Genomic DNA, 14,558 nt, shown 5'->3' with positions numbered 1-14,558 from the left:
GTGTATAAGGTGTATATGAAACATAAATGCATTCTGTGCATAGATTTAGGTCCCATCACCATGGTAAATCATTATGGTATGCAATTATTCCTAAATACGAAAAAATCCGATATCCAAAATACCTCTGGTCCCAAGCATTTTGGATAAGGGATACTCAACCTGTAAATGACCGAGATTCATACTTAAACAGCCGCGTTTTGACCGATGGTGTATTCATTCGTATTTTTTTTGTTGGACTTCCAAAAAAATACGAATGCCCTCATCACTGCCGTGATTTGAGTTTAGTAAATTACCGAGATGACACTTTGAAGAAAAAACGGCATCTCGGTCAAAATCGGGATCTTAGTAAATATACCCCATGGTGTTTTATAGATTCAGCTCCCTATGTCCCCTCTGTGGCTCCATAGGATCTGTCTGTTGTCCTGAATTTATTATTATTATCCTTTATTTATATGGCGCCACAAGGGTTCCGCAGCGTCCAATTACAGAGTACATAATCAAAACAGGAAAACAGAGACTTACAGTTGAAGACAATATAGGACAAGTACAGGGTAACTAAGCATAACTACACCAGTAAATGACAGAGATAAGTTCCAGGTGGCCACAAAACTGCGGGATTTGGGCAGTTGAAGATTATTATAGAAAAGTATATACATACATGAGGGAAGAGGGCGTCTGTCAGTGAGGCGGGGATGTGCTGCTGTCAGTGATGGTGATGTGCCACTGTCAGTGAGGCGTGGATGTGCCGCTGTCAGTGAGGCGGGGATGTGCTGCTGTCAGTGAGGTGGGATGTGCCGCTGTCAGTGATGGGGGATATGCTGCTGTCAGTGAGGCGTGGATGTGCCGCTGTCAGTGAGGTGGGGATGTGCTGCTGTCAGTGAGGCGGGGATGTGCCTCTGTCAGTGAGGCGGGGATGTGCCTCTGTCAGTGAGGCGGGGATGTGCCGCTGTCAGTGAGGCGGGGATGTGCTGCTGTCAGTGAGGCGGGGATGTGCTGCTGTCAGTGATGGGGGATGTGCTACTGTCGGTGATGGGGAGATGTGCTGCTGTCAGTGAGGCAGGGATGTGCTGCTGTCAGTGATGGGGGATGTGCTACTGTCGGTGAGGCGTGGATGTGCCGCTGTCAGTGAGGCGGGGATGTGCTGCTGTCAGTGATGGGGGATGTGCTACTGTCAGTGAGGTGGGGATGTGCTGCTGTCAGTGAGGCGGGGGATGTGCTACTGTCAGTGAGGCGGGGGATGTGCTGCTGTCAGTGAGGCGGAGATTTGCGGCTGTCAGGGAGGCGGGGATGTGCTGCTGTCAGTGATGGGGGATGTGCTACTGTCGGTGAGGCGGGGATGTGCCGCTGTCAGTGAGGCGGGGATGTGCTGCTGTCAGTGAGGTGGGGATGTGCAGCTGTCAGTGATGAGGGGATGTGCCGCTGTCAGTGAGGCAGGAATGTGCTGCTGTTAGTGAGGCGGGGATGTGCCGCTATCAGTGAGGCGGGGATGTGCTGCTGTCAGTGATGGGGGGATGTGCCGCTGTTGGTGAGGCTGGGGATGTGCTGCTGTCAGTGAGGCGGGGGATGTGCTACTGTCAGTGAGGCGGGGGATGTGCTGCTGTCAGTGAGGCGGAGATTTGCGGCTGTCAGGGAGGCGGGGATGTGCTGCTGTCAGTGAGGTGGGGATGTGCTGCTGTCAGTGAGGTGGGGATGTGCTGCTGTCAGTGAGGCGGGGATGTGCTGCTGTTAGTGATGGGGGATGTGCTGCTGTCAGTGATGGGGAGATGTGCTGCTGTCAGTGAGGCGGGGATGTGCCGCTGTCAGTGAGGTGGGGATGTGCAGCTGTCAGTGATGAGGGGATGTGCCGCTGTCAGGGAGGCAGGGATGTGCCTCTGTCAGTGAGGCGGGGATGTGCCTCTGTCAGTGAGGCGGGGATGTGCCGCTGTCAGTGAGGCGGGGATGTGCTGCTGTCAGTGAGGCGGGGATGTGCTGCTGTCAGTGATGGGGGATGTGCTACTGTCGGTGATGGGGGGATGTGCTGCTGTCAGTGAGGCGGGGATGTGCTGCTGTCAGTGATGGGGGATGTGCTACTGTCGGTGAGGCGTGGATGTGCCGCTGTCAGTGAGGCGGGGATGTGCCGCTGTCAGTGAGGTGGGATGTGCAGCTGTCAGTGATGAGGGGATGTGCCGCTGTCAGTGAGGCAGGAATGTGCTGCTGTTAGTGAGGCGGGGATGTGCCGCTATCAGTGAGGCGGGGATGTGCTGCTGTCAGTGATGGGGGGATGTGCCGCTGTTGGTGAGGCGGGGGATGTGCTGCTGTCAGTGAGGCGGGGGATGTGCTGCTGTCAGTGAGGCGGGGGATGTGCTGCTGTCAGTGAGGCGGAGATTTGCGGCTGTCAGGGAGGCGGGGATGTGCTGCTGTCAGTGAGGAGGGGATATGCTGCTGTCAGTGAGGTGGGGATGTGCTGCTGTCAGTGAGGAGGGGATATGCTGCTGTCAGTGAGGTGGGGATGTGCTGCTGTCAGTGAGGTGGGGATGTGCTGCTGTCAGTGAGGTGGGGATGTGCTGCTGTCAGTGATGGGGGGATATGCTGCTGTCAGTGAGGCGGAGATGTGCTGCTGTCATTGAGGCGGGGATGTGCTGCTGTCAGTGAGGCGGGGATGTGCAGCTGTTAGTGATGGGGGGATGTGCTGCTGTCAGTGATGGGGGGGATGTGCTGCTGTCATTGAGGCGGGGATGTGCTGCTGTCAGTGAGGCGGGGATGTGCAGCTGTTAGTGATGGGGGGATGTGCTGCTGTCAGTGATGGGGGGGATGTGCTGCTGTCAGTGATGTGGGGATGTGCTGCTGTCAGTGAGGCGGGGATGTGCCGCTGTCAGTGAGGTGGGATGTGTTGCTGTCAGTGATGGGGGGATGTGCTGCTGTCAGTGAGGTGGGATGTGCTGCTGTCAGTGAGGTGGGATGTGCTGCTGTCAGTGTTGGGGGGATGTGTTGCTGTCAGTGAGGTGGGGATGTGCCGCTGTCAGTGATGGGGGGATGTGCAGCTGTTAGTGATGGGGGGATGTGCTGCTGTTAGTGATGGGGGGATGTGCAGCTGTTAGTGATGGGGGGATGTGCTGCTATTAGTGATGGGGGGATGTGCAGCTGTTAGTGATGGGGGGATGTCCTGCTATCAGTGAGGCAGGGATGTGCTGCTGTCAGTGAGGTGGGATGTGTTGCTGTCAGTGAGGCGGGGATGTGCTGCTGTCAGTGAGGTGGGATGTGCTGCTGTCAGTGAGGTGGGATGTGCTGCTGTCAGTGTTGGGGGGATGTGTTGCTGTCAGTGAGGTGGGGATGTGCTGCTGTCAGTGAGGCGTGGATGTGCTGCTGTCAGTGATGGGGGGGATGTGCCGCTGTCAGTGATGGGGGGATGTGCTGCTGTCAGTGATGGGGGGGATGTGCTGCTGTCAGTGAGGTGGGATGTGTTGCTGTCAGTGAGGCGGGGATGTGCTGCTGTCAGTGAGGTGGGATGTGCTGCTGTCAGTGAGGTGGGATGTGCTGCTGTCAGTGTTGGGGGGATGTGTTGCTGTCAGTGAGGTGGGGATGTGCTGCTGTCAGTGAGGCGTGGATGTGCTGCTGTCAGTGATGGGGGGATGTGCAGCTGTTAGTGATGGGGGGATGTGCTGCTGTTAGTGATGGGGGGATGTGCAGCTGTTAGTGATGGGGGGATGTGCTGCTGTTAGTGATGGGGGGATGTGCAGCTGTTAGTGATGGGGGGATGTGCTGCTGTTAGTGATGGGGGGATGTGCTGCTATTAGTGATGGGGGATGTGCAGCTGTTAGTGATGGGGGGATGTCCTGCTATCAGTGAGGCAGGGATGTGCTGCTGTCAGTGAGGTGGGATGTGTTACTGTCAGTGAGGCGGGGATGTGCTGCTGTCAGTGAGGCGGGGATGTGCTGCTGTCAGTGAGGTGGGATGTGTTGCTGTCAGTGAGGCGGGGATGTGCTGCTGTCAGTGATGGGGGGGATGTGCCGCTGTCAGTGATGGGGGGATGTGCTGCTGTCAGTGATGGGGGGGATGTGCTGCTGTCAGTGATGGGGGGGATGTGCCGCTGTCAGTGATGGGGGGATGTGCCGCTGTCAGGGAGGCGTGGATGTGTGACAAACACCCCCCAGGCCATTAACTGTCTAAAAAGTTTTGGACTATAGAAAATGTTTCAAAATGAGCATTGTGCCCTACTCAGAATGAACCCTATACTGTATATGAAGTTGCGCCTATTGTATTGTCTGATCCACGTACAGTAATTGAGTTGTACTGTACATGCACAGGACGTGGTCATGGGTCCTGTTTGTGGAGTACTTGTGCCTCCATGGTCGCACTGTCCACCACCTCCAATGATATGTAAATAGGAGACTGAGCATTATACACTGAAACAAACCATAATGATAATGATCCACTCCCCAGTCATTATCCAGTAGTGCGGAACACAAACTGCATGAGAAGCCATCTGGCACATTATCCTGAGTTATGGGCCTGATTCAGATGTGTTTGGAGGTTCTCTAGCTGCTGCTTATATGGCAGTGATAGCTCTAATATGGTAATGCAGCAGGCATCATCACGCGTCGTGCTTATATTACTGATCCTAGCTGTGTCCCCAGCAGCATCGGGCGGCTTGCAGCACACATGGAGACACACCAGCCGGCCAATGCAGAGGCCGGGAACTCTCAATGACGGTGATCCCTGGACCCTTCTCTCACCTTAAACAGTGGCGACACGCCTCCGTTTTCACAAATGAAAGGCTGTCGCTGCCCCCAAATGGCATCAGACTGTCAATCACTGACAGTCTGATGTCGTCACGTGTCCTATATTGCAGGACCCGTTCGCACACGTGCAGAATGGTTCCTGCATATGCGCAAAATACCAAACATTGGTAGTTTGGGCACCTCCAACCACATCTGAATTAGGGTCCTTTTTTTTTGTTGGCCGTGAAAAGGTCGCACCAACTCAGACAACTCGCCTCCGATTTTTGCAGTGCAGCGTTCAGGTAAACAAAACGTCAAATCTGCGCGTGCGTATGTACCACAATGCGCAGGCACATCGTACGGGACAGAGAGAATCGATGCTGTGCGATGGATTTAGCGAAGATTCCAATCGCACAGCCGAACGCAAGGAGATTGACAGAAAGATGGCGTTTATGGGTGTCAACTGACCGTTCTCTCGGAGTGTTTGGGAAAATGCAGGAGTGTCCAGGTGTTTGCAGGGCGGGTGTCTGATGTGAATTCCGGGACAAAAAAGAATCGCAAGGGCTGAGTAAGTTCAGACCTACTCAGAAACTGCACAAAATGTTTTTGCAGAACTCGGCAGCACAGGCGTTCACACACTTGTGAAAGTGAAAATACACTCCCCAGTGGGCGGCGACTATGCGTTTGCACGGCTGCTAAAAGTAGCTTGCGAGCGATTAATCGGAATGACTCTCAATGTAATGTTGTGCGTCTTTTACTTCACAATTCAAATCAGATACAACTTGTTGTGGTATTCAGTCAATTTTTCATACCAACCGTCTGTTATTCTAACAGTTGCGCAGTGATAGAATGTCATCCTTTGGCACCCAAAAGTCCCATTATTAAAGCAACACACACCCTAAATAATCCCCAGTCCTCCAGGATGGCAAATATTTAATTTTTCTTTTTGTTTCTTTTGCTATTACTCCTACAATATTGAATATACTTGCCGATATTTTGGCTGTCCCCTCCAGGAGGGGGCAGCCAGGTTGGCACAGTGGGTTGCAAGGCATGAGGGATGGTGGCAAGGGTAATTGATGAGATAAAGGCGGGGGATCATGGGTGCATGACCGCACAGCTTTGCGAGGGGCAGGGCCATGATGCTGAATCGCATCATTGGACCACCGTGGGCACTTTGGACAACAATGTGGGAGGGTTGCTGGGAGATGCGGTCGGATGGTGCCGGACGGCCGGGAGCACCACCTGATTTTTGGGAGCCTCCTGCCATTCCGAGAGAGTATGCATGTACAGTAGGCCACACCCCTGTTTTGCATGCCCTAACTCCAGCATTTCACAAAGCAAAATGCACTGACCATCATCACCCCAGCTACGGGTCTGCTGGACCGATTAGTTCGCAGCTGCGCAATGTTTTTTTTCTATAACTCCATCTGTGCCTGAGATGCGTTGCGCACATGCTGCCATACTGCTACGGCTCCGGACGCAGTGGAGGGGAAGCTGCAGCCTGGTTGACAGGATGCGGAAGTGTGGAGGAGTCTAGGACTGCTTCACAAAACAAGATGTGCCACCTCCATTCTGCGGGAGTGCTGAGGCCAGTGACTGTCTTTTCCGACGCAGATTTACTGGCTTTAGCAGCTGAGATGTGGCGTCCATTCTCAGTAACATCAGATGACCGATGTCCAAGAAGATGTTCCCATGTTGTGTCCCCGGACGCAGCAGCGGGTCAGAAAAGCCATCAGGAGACATCTATTTACACAAGACGGCTCTTGCGGCATTTGCATATTGTCGCACAGACACTGGGGGTCATTCCGAGTTGTTCGCTCGCAAGCTGATTTTTGCAGATTTGCTCACGCTAAGTCGCCGCCTACTGGGAGTGAATCTTAGCTTCTTAAAATTGCGAACGATGTATTCGCAATATTGCGATTACACACCTCTTAGCAGTTTCTGAGTAGCTTCAGACTTACTCGGCATCTGCGATCAGTTCAGTGCTTGTCGTTCCTGGTTTGACGTCACAAACACGCCCAGCGTTCGCCCAGACACTCCTCCGTTTCTCCAGCCACTCCCGCGTTTTTTCCGGAAACGGTTGCGTTTTTCCCCACACGCCCATAAAACGGCCTGTTTCCGCCCAGTAACACCCATTTCCTGTCAATCACATTACGATCGCCAGAACGATGAAAAAGCCGTGAGTAAAATTCCTAACTTCTTAGCAAATTTACTTTGCGCAGTCGCAGTGCGAACATTGCGCATGCGCACTAAGCGGAAAAACGCTGCGATGCGAAGATTTACCGAGCGAACAACTCGGAATGAGGGCCACTGTGTAAAAAGGCCCACCTCTGAATCACAGTTCCCATTCTAAACTGTGAATGCCATGGCTAAAACATAACGCTTCCAGTCCATGTATATAGTAAGTTACGTCTTTATATCCAGCCCCTCTATGACTATGCCTGACGGACCTACCCAAATAGTGATTATAGCAGTGCTCCATATACACACACACACACACACACACACACACACACACACACACACACACACACACACACATTGGCGTATCTGTGGGCCTAATTCAGACCTGATCGCTGTTGTGCATTTCACAAGGCGGACGATTATTGATTGAGGACGATTATTGATTGACTGCACATTCGTACGGATCGTAATGGGCAGGCGCGAGGCCAAACTCCAAAATAAATCAGCGTCTTTTTTAATCTCTAGGCGAACGCAGGTTGATTGACAGGAAGTGGACATTTGTGGGTGGTAACTGGCTGTTTTCTGGGAGTGTCAGGAAAAACGCAGGTGTTCCCAAGCGTTTTCAGGGCAGGTGTGTGGCGTCAGCTCCGGCCCCGATCAGCCTGATTCTATCGCACTGTAGGAGTAAGTCCTGGGCTGCGTACACACTGCACAGACTGGGGAAATCATTCTATGGTGAGTGGGTTGTGAATGGATTTGCAGCTGACCGGAGTTCAAAGAGATTTTTGCACGGCGTACGCAGACTTGCACGGGGCGGGTGTTCACTCTGTCTTTGTGAGGACTATCTGATCGCAAACCTCTGCAAATCCACAGTGGAGCGATCAGGTCTAAATTAGGTACAATATTGGGTGCAAGGTGTCCCCTGGATTCAGTGGGGCTCACATTGCACACCCTGCACCCATAAAATCATACTTACCATTCCAGAGCCTCGTGGCAACTGACACTGCAGAAAGAAATCACCGGGAAAATGGAGTGGCGACCATTTTCCCGGTGATTTTTACATGCACAATAGAGGTGTCTCAGCATTTTGTTCTTAGAGATCTAGGCATGCGCAGTAGATGCTGGCACAAAGTCATAGTTACTATCAAAAGGAAGAGCGACCGGGCGCTGGTATGTAATAAGTTATAACAATTTGTAAAGGAACCAAAAGTGGACAATTATAATTGTTGGAAAGGAAATTGAGGCCTTTCAATTGTAGTCCCTATTGGTGGTGCGCCCAGAGCTAGAAAATACAGGTACTGACAAGAGGAGAGAAAGAAAGCTCTTGTGTGGGCGCACTCTTATGAAAAGAAGAAGAATTCTTCAATTATGGATCTAAGGAAGGTTAAAATATATGTTTATTAATCAAAAAATTAAAAAATTATTACCCCTCTGAGATCCAAAGAAAAATGTGAGAAATAGGAAAAGTGTGATGAAATATTTAAAATGTTCTTGTCTGTTAATCACACAAGAAGGATTAGAAAGGCTGCAGACACCTGATAGTCTGACACCCGTTTCTCCTGACCAGTACAGATATTCTGTATTGATGAGATCAACCAGGGAGGTCAGTTTTGTGTCTTAAGGGACCACTTAAATAGGGTCAATGGATGAACCAAACCTATGGAGTGTAACACACTGCGTAGGCAATTATAGTGGAATAGTGTGCAAAGAGCAGGTCTGACCTGCAATCAATAGGATTAATAAACTGTAATATGCATGGGGAATCCCAACTGCATAGTATGCAGTGATCACTGGTGTATCCAATACAATAAGCACATATCACAGTGGTGGTTCAAACCTTAGTTAAAAGTAAAAGAAATGATACTCATAGTGTCAAATTCAGGAGACAGGTGATAGCAGGCAGTCCTCCATGGAGAGGTCCCATTGTAAGGTCCGTGGAAAACGCGTTTCGCCCGTTGGGCTTGTTCACTTCCGGGATCCCACGCCAATACATACATCTCTAACTTGTGTTATATGATTAACGGGTGAATAGCAATTTGTCTAGTATTGACCATATTTAAGTGTTCCCTTAAGACACAAAACTGACCTCCCTGGTTGGTCTCATCAATACAGAATGGCCCTCATTCCGAGTTGTTCGCTCGTTGCCGATTTTCTCTATATTGCGTTTAGTCGCTTACTGCGCATGCGCATGGTTTGCAGAGTGCATGCGCTTAGTCATTTTACTCAAAAGGTAGGTATTTTACTCACGGCTTAACGAGGATTGTTCTTCGTTCTGGTGATCGGAGTGTGATTGACAGGAAGTGGGTGTTTCTGGGCGGAAACTGGTCGGTTTATGGGTGTGTGTGAAAAAACGCTGCCGTTTCTGGGAAAAACGCGGGAGTGGCTGGAGAAATGGGGGAGTGCCTGGGCGAACACTGGGTGTGTTTGTGACGTCAAACCAGGAACGAAACTGACTGAACTGATCGCAGTGTAGGAGTAAGTCTGGAGCTACTCAGAAACTGCAAAGAAATTTCTATTCGCACTTCTGCTAATCTTTCGTTCGCAATTCTGCTAAACTAAGATTCACTCCCAGTAGGCGGCGGCTTAGCGTGTGCAATGCTGCTAAAAGCAGCTAGCGAGCGAACAACTCGGAATGAGGGCCAATATCTGTACTGGTCAGGAGAAACGGGTGTCAGACTATCAGGTGTCTGCAGCCTTTCTAATCCTTCTCGTGTGATTAATAGACCAGAACATTTTAAATATTTCATCACACTTTTCCTATTTTTCACATTTTTCTTTGGCTCTCAGAGGGGTAATAATTTTTTAATTTTTTGATTAATAAACATATATTTTAACCTTCCTTTGATTCATAATTGAAGAATTCTTCTTCTTTTCATAAGAGTGCGCCCACACAAGAGCTTTCTTTCTGCAATACTGTAACCTACAGACGCTAATTACTGGTGTCACGTCTGACACTTGTTCAAATGAGCATCATCATCAGGAGAGTCAAAGCAAGAAACAGAGCAGCTCGTTAGACATGTAAGAGGCCTAATTAATCCTGTAATTACCCAGTCAGCTTCAGCTGCGACACAAGAAGACAATGTACTGTAAATGAACTGTAATAACGCAATTGGATGAATACAATACCTGATGTACAACTTATTAAACCAAAATGACCACAGCAGTGTATAACAGTTATGTTAGTAAGAAGTTGTATATATGCCGTGGTGTAAACATCCCTCTAGTTTATTTCTATTCAGTTGAGCAGTGGCGGGCTGGGCCAGGGGGGGGGGGGGGGGGGGGGCAGGGTGACATCCCGAGCCATTACACCAAAGGTTCCCAAACTGTGTGCTGTGGCTCCCTGGGGTGCCTCGGGGCACTTGCAGGGGTGCCCTGGGTTGGTGGTCCAGGACCAATTCAAATTATTCATGATCAATATAATAGACAAAACCAGTGCTGGTGGCTGCCAGTCATAAAATATGTGGCCAAACAGAAGCAAATCTTGTCCCTCACCACACAACTGACCCTAAGGATGACATATAAACGTGATCTACTTAATGTAATATTTCTTTCTAAATTTCTCAATAAGAAATTTTTGGCCTAGGGGTGCCGTGAAAAAAATTCTGATCTTCTAGGGCGCCGTGATTCAAAATAGTCTGGAAACCACTACATTACACAGTAAAGCATTTGGGGTTGCTGAGATTATACACCTGTCAGCCTGCTGCTGGCTGCCATCTTGTCCTAAAGTCTGACCTGGTCACTCCCAGGTAGGCAGCTGCAGCACTGTCCTTCTCCTATCACATGCAAGCTGAAGCCAAGGTGACCAGGCTCCACAGCGCCTCTCAGGTCAATAGGCAGAGAAGTGTAGTCGCTGACCCCAGCCCACCATACTCAGCCGCTGCTACTCCACTTGCCAATATTGTTGAGGCGCCTGCTACGATGCGTGAAATGCTAGCGGCGTGCTCCACCTAGTCTCCCCAGCTCCCCTTCATGTGTCTGACCCCAGCCGGCTCTGCCTCCTGCAGCTGAAGAAAAGAGCTCAGCGTGCAGAGAGGAGCACTGGCACCCTGCCATTGAACCTCGCAAACTGGGCTGAGGTACAGACCCCAGCCACAATCAGCTCCATGGGTAGGTTAAAGTGCATGACATCATGAACTCTAAATATATAAAGGTATGGGGGGAGGGGTGATAGACTGGCCGAATGTAAGGGGTTGTGTGTGTGAGGGGGGTTAATAGGCATATATGTATAGAAGGCATGTGAGGGGTTGAGTGATATTGTGACGTTGTATTGAAATACATATACTTTAATATGGAGTTGGCCCCCTTTTGCAGCTTCCACTCTTCTCGGGAGACTTTCCACAAGATGTGGGAATTTCTGCCCATTCATTCTTTAGAGCATGTATGAGGTCAGGCACTGATGGTGGATGAGAAGGCTTGGCTCACAATCTCCATTCCAGTTCATCCCAAAGGTGCTCAGTGAGGTTGAGGTGAGGGCTCTGTGTGGGCCAAATTCTTCTACACTGAACTCATCAAACCATGTCTTTATAGTCCTTGTTTGTGCACTGGGGCACAGTCATGTTGGTATAGAAAATGGCCTTCCCAAAACTGTTGTCACAAAGTTGTATGCCTAGCATTGTCCAAAATGTCTTGTTATGCTGAAGTACTAAGATTGCTCTTCACTGGAGACAAGGGGCCTAGCCCAAACCCTGAGAAACACCCCCATACCATTATCCCTCCTCCACCAAACTTCACAGTGGCACAATGCAGTCAGACAGGTAACGTTCTCCCGGCATCCGCCAAACCTAGACTCACCCATCTGACTGCCAAACAGAGAAGTGTGATTCATCACTCCACAGAACACGTGCCCACTGCTCCACAGTCCAGTGTCATGTGCTTTACACCGCTCCATCAGATGCTTGGCATTGGACTTGGTGATATGAGGCTGGCATGCAGCTGCTCGGCCATGGAAACCCATTCCATTAAGCTGCCGCCGCACAGTTTTTGTACTTACATTAATGCCAGTGTAAGTTCGGAACTCTTCGGTTATGGAATCAGAGCGTTGGTGACTTTTACTCACCATGAACCTTAGCAGTTGTTGACACATGTGCAGTAGGGCATCTGGGTATTTTTTACAAAAAATACCCCGATGATGCTGCGAAGAGTTATCGCAGGGACAGAAGCTTGACCGCAAGCCTTGTCACTGCATGCGATAATTGATACATCCCTGCAATGTAATCAGTTATCGCAGTGCGGGTTTGTGCGATTTTATCACATGACAACCACATCCAAGGATGCAAATGGCGATAAATAGGCCCCGAAGATTAAATTATATACGGTACTCTGCAAAAGTTTGATAAAGCTGATTATTTACCTTACAACACAAGCTATTACTACTGTCGTGTAGCCGTAGTGGCCGCTAAACCTCGTGCACGTGCTACGCACTTCATACGCTATTTGCGTATGAAGGCCTCACACGTGGTACGCAAGTAACGTACACACACTGCGCTGGGTGTATGGAATACACACTGCGAGCGCACACACAGACAGTACTTTTATAAACTTTAAACACAGAATATGCTTACACTGTAAACCTTAGAATTGTAACACTGTAATGATATACAACTGGTTAACCTGGATATATAAGCAAGCTGTTTGAGTGATTTGAAATACACAGAAACCCTTTGTACTAGCTAGAAACACACAGACACCCTGCTGAGGCTCCAAAACCTTTACTAACGAGCTTTTAGATATATCAAAAGGGGAAACAGAATTACAGCTTATACTCTACAGTCTAACATCAATATCTAAGCAGAATAACTACACATAAATATACAATAGCGTCACAATCTTATACAATAACAGAGAGAGAGAGTATGGCAAATACAAACAGGGAACAAGTTGGTTACAGAGAATAACTTACACACACTGGGGAATGATCGCTGCGCAGCTTCTGGTACCAGCTCCAAGTTAGTCAAGATGAAAACCGTTTGTGGACAGAGAGAGAGTTGGCCAGGCTGGCTGTCCTTATATACACTGCATACAGTACACTACAAAGGGACCTATAATCTCATTGTTCATTGGACACAGGAATGTCTCCTCGCATCATAACAAAAGGTCATAGGTTAGTTTGAACAGGTGGGCTGTGACTATCAAATTGCTCAGGTGGGAGGGAAACTCAGGATTTCCAACACATGGACAATGAATAAATGTCCAGAAACTACTAATAGACATAACTATATGCAGGAGCGATTAATCTTTACCTAACCAGCACCGGATTGTTTCTAATAAAATGTTCATTAGTTAGGTACCAAACACCACTGCTCAAATCCTATCTGACCCTTCATATCATGCAAAGAGGAATACCTCTGTCCAGGGACCAGTCACAATAAACAAACTTACAGTTATTATTAAGGGGAACATTATCTATAAAACATACTATTTGGATTTACTATGTAACGATTGAGTCGCCCGCTAGACGCACACAAACTCTACCGTAAGTTCGCATACCACGCGCCAATGCGCACGGCCGTGGAGGCGCCGTCACGCAGCTGTGAATATGCGCACGCACGGGAGAGAACGTGCACGTGCAGCGGGCAATCGCATGGGGTGAATATATGGCAACGTGTAGCATGATAATTTTCTGACTTTGACAGTCCACCCTTTGGCAGTCATCAATAGCTGCCACTTCCTAAAATAATTCAAAAAGAAAAATATATATACCATCATGTTAGTACCATTTTATGATTGAGGAAAGGGAGGAGAGGAGAAGGTGGGAAAAAAGGTATGACCTAGTGAGATAGTAGAAGCATGTGTGTATGAATCCATGTTTGAGGGGTCATGTATCATCGTGCCGTACATGTTTTAAATCAAGCTTCGAGGTATTGCGAAGTATACATTTGAATTCCTTCTTATCCCGTATTAAGGGTCTGTGGATGGGCTGTCAAACTTTTCCGAGCTCTTTTCGGCTTTTTGTTGCAACAAAATGGGGGAGCACATTTTAGTTGATGATACATGAATGGGGGGGTATGTGAGTGCTGATATCTGTGTCTATATTCCCTATCGACTATGTGTGTCATTACCTGAAGGTTGTAGAGGTGAAGATAAGAAGTAATTAGTACAAATGCAGTCATAAACTATGTGAGTGTAATATGCATTCGCCGATTGAGGTCTTGTCTGATGTCTTGCCTTGATGTACATGTTGTCTGATGTCTCTCGATGCTTTTGCTATAAATGGTGACAAAAGCTTTTCCATTGTCCAGAAAGTTACAGTCACTAAAATATTTGGGCTATCGTAAAATTTAAAGTCACTAGGGATATTGGGGGTCTGTGGTATAGTCCATTGATGGTCTGTGAAAAAGAGGTTGTCAAATTCTTCTTCCAAGCGGATGTCTTTGTACCTTGGAGGAAAACAAAGGAGAAACGGGTGAAAGAAACGGACCGTGGAATCACATTTTCATCACAACATTGTCTCTATCGTTGGGTCATACATCAAATTTGTTGTTGTTATTATAGTGTCTTTGCTCCTTAAACTTATCACTCTGGTACTACCTTTACACTTCGTTAAAATCCGAACGCATCTAAATATCAGGCCAACAAATATGACGACTCCCAATATACACAAGAGAAACTTCCCTACATCCATGATAATACCTTGGGCCCATTCTCCTAAGCCCGAGAACCAATTTTGTGGGTTCAACC

General features: G+C 48.7%; 1 protein-coding gene across 6 annotated transcripts in view; it reads left to right on the top strand.

Moving 5' to 3' along the window:
* LOC134993908 (olfactory receptor 52E4-like) overlaps window positions 1–14,558 on the top strand; it is a 186,371-nt gene that overhangs the window by 1,818 nt on the left and 169,995 nt on the right. The window lies entirely within an intron of this gene.

The sequence above is a fragment of the Pseudophryne corroboree genome, chromosome 2, assembly GCF_028390025.1.
Source record: "Pseudophryne corroboree isolate aPseCor3 chromosome 2, aPseCor3.hap2, whole genome shotgun sequence".
Lineage (NCBI taxonomy): Eukaryota > Metazoa > Chordata > Amphibia > Anura > Myobatrachidae > Pseudophryne > Pseudophryne corroboree.
The sequence above is the reverse complement of the archived record's forward strand: the minus strand, read 5'-3'. Positions and strand labels throughout refer to the sequence as shown.